Source organism: Stegostoma tigrinum, chromosome 45, assembly GCF_030684315.1.
Source record: "Stegostoma tigrinum isolate sSteTig4 chromosome 45, sSteTig4.hap1, whole genome shotgun sequence".
Taxonomy (NCBI): Eukaryota; Metazoa; Chordata; class Chondrichthyes; order Orectolobiformes; family Stegostomatidae; genus Stegostoma; species Stegostoma tigrinum.
This window is the reverse complement of record NC_081398.1, coordinates 4,711,933-4,718,004: the sequence shown is the minus strand read 5'-3', so window position 1 is coordinate 4,718,004 and position 6,072 is coordinate 4,711,933.

Here is a 6,072-nt window from a genome sequence, read left to right as displayed (position 1 = left end):
GCGGGTTAGGGTGGATTGGCCGTGCTAAATTGTCCCGTAGTGCCCAGGGATGTGTGAATTAGGGTGCGTTGGCCGTGCTAAATTGTCCCGTAGTGCCCAGGGATGTGCGGGTTAGGGTGGATTGGCCGTGTTAAATTGTCCCGTAGTGCTCAGGAATGTGTGGGTTAGGGTGGATTGGCCGTGCTAAATTGTCCCATAGTGCCCAGGGATGTGCAGGTTAGGGTGGGTTGGCCGTGCTAAATTGCCCCGTAGTGCCCAGGGAAGTGTGGGTTAGGGTGGATTGGCCGTGCTAAATTGTCCCGTAGTGCCCAGGGATGTGTAGATGAGGTGGGTTATAGGGGGATGGGTCCGGGTGGGATGCTGTGAGGGTCGGTCCGGACCTGTTGGGCCGAAGGACCTGTTGCCAAACTGTAGGGAGCCTACGATGAGTAGTGGTAGAATGATCCGACAGAGGTGAGCAGAGCAAAATTGGATGAAGCATCGCTGGCAGCCAGGAACTGACACAACCTTTAGTGTTTAATTACCAATCTGATCCGACATTCCATCGGTCCAGGCTTCTGGATAGATTTTCAGGTGAGTGAAGCAGAGGAATCTGTGTAGGATAAACTATGAAGTTAATTGTAGGTTTAAAATGCTTTGCAGGCCTGAGGTAACATGGTGAAAATCGAGCTGAACAAAAAACAGGTTGGAGCACCCCACTTTTGGCATAACTGAGCAAGTTGAAAAAGTATTACACGTTTAATGTGTAAGAATATAAACGAAAAGACTGCACTCAAAGGTGCGTAATTTAATAGCACTTGTATTATTTTAAACCATTCTTCATTTGTTTTTCGCTTACACCATGAATTTAGCGTTGGAATCGAACCTCCTCTTTAAAATAACGCCAAATCGCCCCCAACGCAAGTTTGAGTTTTGGAAAAAGTGTCCCCCCCTTCGTCTGTAATAACAAGGTGTGGGGCTGGATGAACACAGCAGGCCAAGCCCCTCTATTCGCAACCCCCCACCCCCCGTTTATTCCAGTTCCCTCTCCCCATCCCCCTCTCTGATGAAGGGTCTAGGCCCGAAACGTCAGCTTTTGTGCTCCTGAGATGCTGCTGGGCCTGCTGTGTTCATCCAGCTTCACACTTTGTTATCTCGGACTCTCCAGCATCTGCAGTTCCTACTATCTCTGACCCTTCTTCGTCTATTGCGTGATAGCCCGATAGATGGTGGGACGCACTCTCCAGGAGTACCCCCAGCTGTGTATGCTTTCCTCTATCTCAGGATCACAGGGCTGCCTGTCTGTCTTACCCATCCCTAATTGCTGCCCCCCCCCGAAATGAGTGGCTAGCTCAGCCTTTTCAGAGGCAGGGGGTTGGAGAGTTAACCCCGCTGCAGGGTTGGTTGGGGGGGGGGACGGTAATGTCTGGACCAGGGTACGAACGGCAGGTCGACCAAATGCCCGTGAAACGATGGTCAATGATAGCCAGCAGGATACCCCATCTCCAGGGGGGGCAGACGAAACCTGTCGTCTTTGCCCCCCACCACACCCCCCCACCGCCACCAGCCCTTATCTGAGCCGGCATGTGACTCCAGACCCACAGCTAAAGGGGCCAGCTCTGAAGCGCTCTATCAGATGCACCCAGACATGCACTGCCTGTCCAAGGGGCAATTGGGGGACAGTCAACAGAAGCCAAACTTCCCTACGGTGCCCGCACCCCAAAAAAAGAAATCGAGAGACAAACTTCCCCATGGATGAGTCAGACGCCCCCAGCAGGATGTTCCGTCACTGCCCGGTTTCACTTCCACACCAGCCATTCGACTGGAAGAGGTGTCGAGCCAATGCTGACGTGTCTTCCTAATTCTAGCCTGTGAGTCTCTGTGAGATGTTTCCACCACTCCTTTCTCAGGTCCCTGTCAGGTTGTCTTCGCAAGGAGTGGATTTATTCTTTAAGTGTTTCCAGCGAGAGTGCCTGGGATTTTCAGGCTAAAGGGCTGTACACAGACTGAGGGCTTCCTCTAAGAACCAGAGCAAAACAAACAGGAAAGAAACTGTACAGAAACAGACCCCTCGATCCACTTGTGCCAACATGTGACACCTCGCTAAACTAAAAACATTTTGCCTCTCTGCAGTCTGCGTTCGAATATCCCCTGTGTATTCCTCTATGTGCCAAGGTGCCCCTTAAGTGCTGCGATTACAGCCATCTCCATCTTTCGCTCTGGCAGCGCATTCCAGGCACACACCACCCTCTGTGTTCAAAGAATCTCCTTCGAAATTTCCGCCCCTTTAACCTTCAGCCGAGGCCCCCAAAAAGAGCCGACCCATTTCGACCACCCACCACAAAGCACTGCCCCTTCCAAAACAGAACACAGAATACCCACAGTGGACAAACAGGCCCTTCGGCCCAACAAGTCCACACCAGCCCTCTCACCAACACACCCAGACCCATCCCCCACATCACCCACTTGAGCTACACTTCCCTGGGCATCCCTTCCAGCGCCAACCTAAGTTGCTCGACCCATCTCTGGGATTGGTGCTTTTCCAGTTGCCCTCGTGTGGGTGAGTCAGAGAGCCAGGGTGAGAATGGCCACGCCAACCTCTGGAGAGTGGGCAGTGCTCCACCAGAGGCAAACATAGGCCATTCGGCCCCTTGAGCTGGTTCCACCCAATCATAGGCGATCCAATTACAATCATGACTCTAACCCCCACCCCACCCACAAATCACCTTTCTCAAGAATTCACTCATGGGATGTGGGTCTCCCTGGATTTATTGCCCCGTCACCAAATGGCCCCTCGAGGTGGGAGCGGGAAGCCACATACTCAAACTGCTGCAGTCCCATGTGGTGTTGGGACACCCACGCAGTGCCCTTAGGGAGGGAATTCCAGGGATTCTGATCCAGTGACACTGAAGGAGCGGCCGATATATGTCCAAGTCGGGATGGGGAGGGGCTCGGAGGGGAATGTGCAGGGGGGTGGTGTTCCCCTGTACCTGCTGCCCCCTGTCCTTCTGGATGGAAGTGGGTCGCGGGTTCGGAAGGTGCTGCCTGAGGATCTTTGGTGAGTTTCTGCAGAGCATCTTGTAGATGGTACACACTGCTGTGACTGAGCGTCGGTGGGTGGGGGGGTGCGGGGTTGTCAGTGCCAATCCAGCGGGGGGCGCTGCTATGTCCTGGAGGGTGTCGAGCTTCCTGAGTGTTGTTGGAGCTGCCCCCATCCAGGGCAAAGTGGGGGGTATTCCCTCACCCTCCTGACTTGTCGATGGTGGGACAGGCTTTGGAGGGGAGTCAGGAGGGGAGTTACTCGCTGCAGGATTCCCAGCCTCTGACCTGCTCTTGTAGCCGCTGTGTTTATGTGGTGAGTCCAGGTGAGTTTCTGGTCAATGGTAAACCCCAGAATGTTGATAGTGGGGGGGCTCAGTGATGGTAACACCGTTGAATGTCGAGGAGACAGTGGTTAGATTGTCTCTTATGGGTGATGGGCACAGCCTGGCATTTGTGTGGCACAAATTTCACTTGTCACCCCAAACCTGGGCATTGTCCAAAATAAAAGTACTTCTGCCTTAACGATAGCAGTTTGAGGGCTGGTCAAAGAGGGACGCTTTTGGGACCCCCTTAAAAGGGGAGAGGGGAGGACACTGCAGAGTCTGGGCCCTCAGCAGCTGAAGATTTGGCTTGAGGGACAGAAACAGGGCTGCACGAAGAGAACTGGAGGAGAGCCACAATCCCAGAGGATCTTGGGGCTGGAGGAGATTCCCGAAGTAGGGAGGCAGAGAAGGCCATAAAGGGGTTTGTCAATGAGGATGGCAATTTGCTGATGAAACTTTAGTCCCAGACCCTTGGCCTAGGGGTGAAGGTCCCATGGTGTTTAAGGCAGGTCTGGTTTGGGGACAGTGGCATTTGGTTGGTCCCCAGGGTCAGTGTTGAACCCAGGAAACCAACGAATGGACCTGGGTCATTATCAGTGGGATCGTGCTGTGCAGAACACCAATTACAGCCACCACAGCCCACGCGCTGACCACAATGTCGACTCTTAGCCCATTGACCATCATGGGATCTTGCTGTGCAGAAATTGGCTGCTGCACTCCCTGTGAATGGGCAGGGAGTGTGTCCAATGGGAGTACATGGGAAAGGGATTGGGTCCATTGGGATTGTGTCCAACACGAGTACATGGGAAGGGGATTGGGTCCATTGGGATTGTGTCCAACACGAGTACATGGGAAGGGGATTGGGTCCATTGGGATTGTGTCCAACACGAGTACATGGGAAGGGGATTGGGTTCATTGGGATTGTGTCCAACAGGAGTACATGGGAAGGAGATGGGGTCCATTGGGATTGTGTCCAACAGGAGTACATGGGAAGCTAAGCAAAGGCACTCCGCAGGCCGTTCAGGACCTAGCACCACTGGAATGTAGCTCCTGCCAACCTGAAAAGCAGGAAGTGGTCTGTGAAGCGAAAAAAATTCCCTCTGTCCAACCCCTGGGTGAACTCATTCCATCTGTGCTGAATGGTTTTTCTTTTAAACAGGTCCCATGTCTGAAACACAGGCTGTTGCAACATTGAGGAAGTGTGGGGACTCATTAACATGACTTAGATTTCTATTTTTAATTCACAGTCAAGCCTAAACAAGCAACATGGGAAACTTCCTCATTAGCTCAATTCCAAAGTCACTGAGTCAGAAATCCTATCACCTCATAGTGATGCTCTCCTGTCTCTTAGGGACCCACACTTGAGGGGGCGGGGGGCTTGCTGCACTTTTGCGATAAGGATTTGTTTTAGGAAGCGGGGTAGGGAAGTTTTATTCCAGTACCCTGGGACCGATTTTTAAACTCCTGCCCAACTTCACTCAAACCCCACCATCTGGCTCTTTACTCATTTTGCTGCTTGTGGGATCTTGCTGTGCATAGAGACACAAAACAATAAATCACTGCTGTGCTCCAGACATCGCCACGGTGACAAATTTTCACAGTTAATTCTTCATCTGTAAAGTATCATTGGGTTTCTACACAATGGGCTGAATGGGAACGAGCCAGGTTTCTTTGGGATTGTGTCCAATGGGAGTGAACAGGAAGGGGATTGGGTCCATTGGGATTGTGACCAATGGTAGTGAATAGGAAGGGGCAAGAATCCATTGGGATAGTGTCCAGTGGGAGTGAACAGGAAGGGGATTGGGTCCATTGGGATTGTGACCAATGGTAGTGAATAGGAAGGGGCAAGAATCCATTGGGATAGTGTCCAGTGGGAGTGAACAGGAAGGGGATTGGGTCCATTGGGATTGTGACCAATGGTAGTGAATAGGAAGGGGTAAGAATCCATTGGGATAGTGTCCAGTGGGAGTGAACGGGAAGGGGATTGGGTCCATTGGGATAATGTCTATTGGGAGTGAGCGGGAAGGAGATTGGGTCCATTGGGAGTGAACAGGAAGGGGATTTTGGTCCATTGGAATTGTGTCCAATGGGAGTGAACGGGAAGGGGATTGGGTCCATTGGGATTGTGTCCAGTGGGATTGAACGGGAAGGAGATTGGGTCTATTGGGATTGTGTCCAATGGGAAGTGAATGAGAAGGAGATTGGGTCCATTGGGATTGTGTCCAATGGAAGTGAACGGGAAGAGGATTGGGTCCATTGGGATTGTGTCCAGTGGGATTGAATGGGAAGGGGATTGGGTCCATTGTGATTGCGTCCAATGGGAGTGAACAGGAAGGGGATTGGGTCCATTGGAATTGTGTCCAGTGGGATTGAACGGGAAGGAGATTGGGTCTATTGGGATTGTGTCAAATGGGATTGAACGGGAAGGGGATTGGGTCCACTGAGATAGCGTCTAATTGGAGTAAATATGGCTGGAAACCTTGCCCCCTTAGGGAAGGTGTGACATGAACAGTTTGGTCCGTACCTGTCAGATCACACCATCCCTCAGTCAGTCACGTCCCTGGGCCAGGCCCAGGGCTTGGAACATTTTGAGTGGATGACTAAACATTTCTTGGCCGTCACTAATGGTGACCGGGCCCAAAAATACCACAATGGCCAGTTCCAACCAGTCACACCCTAACCTGCATCCTCTCTAACTTCCCCGATCCCAAAATTAACAATGCAGGAT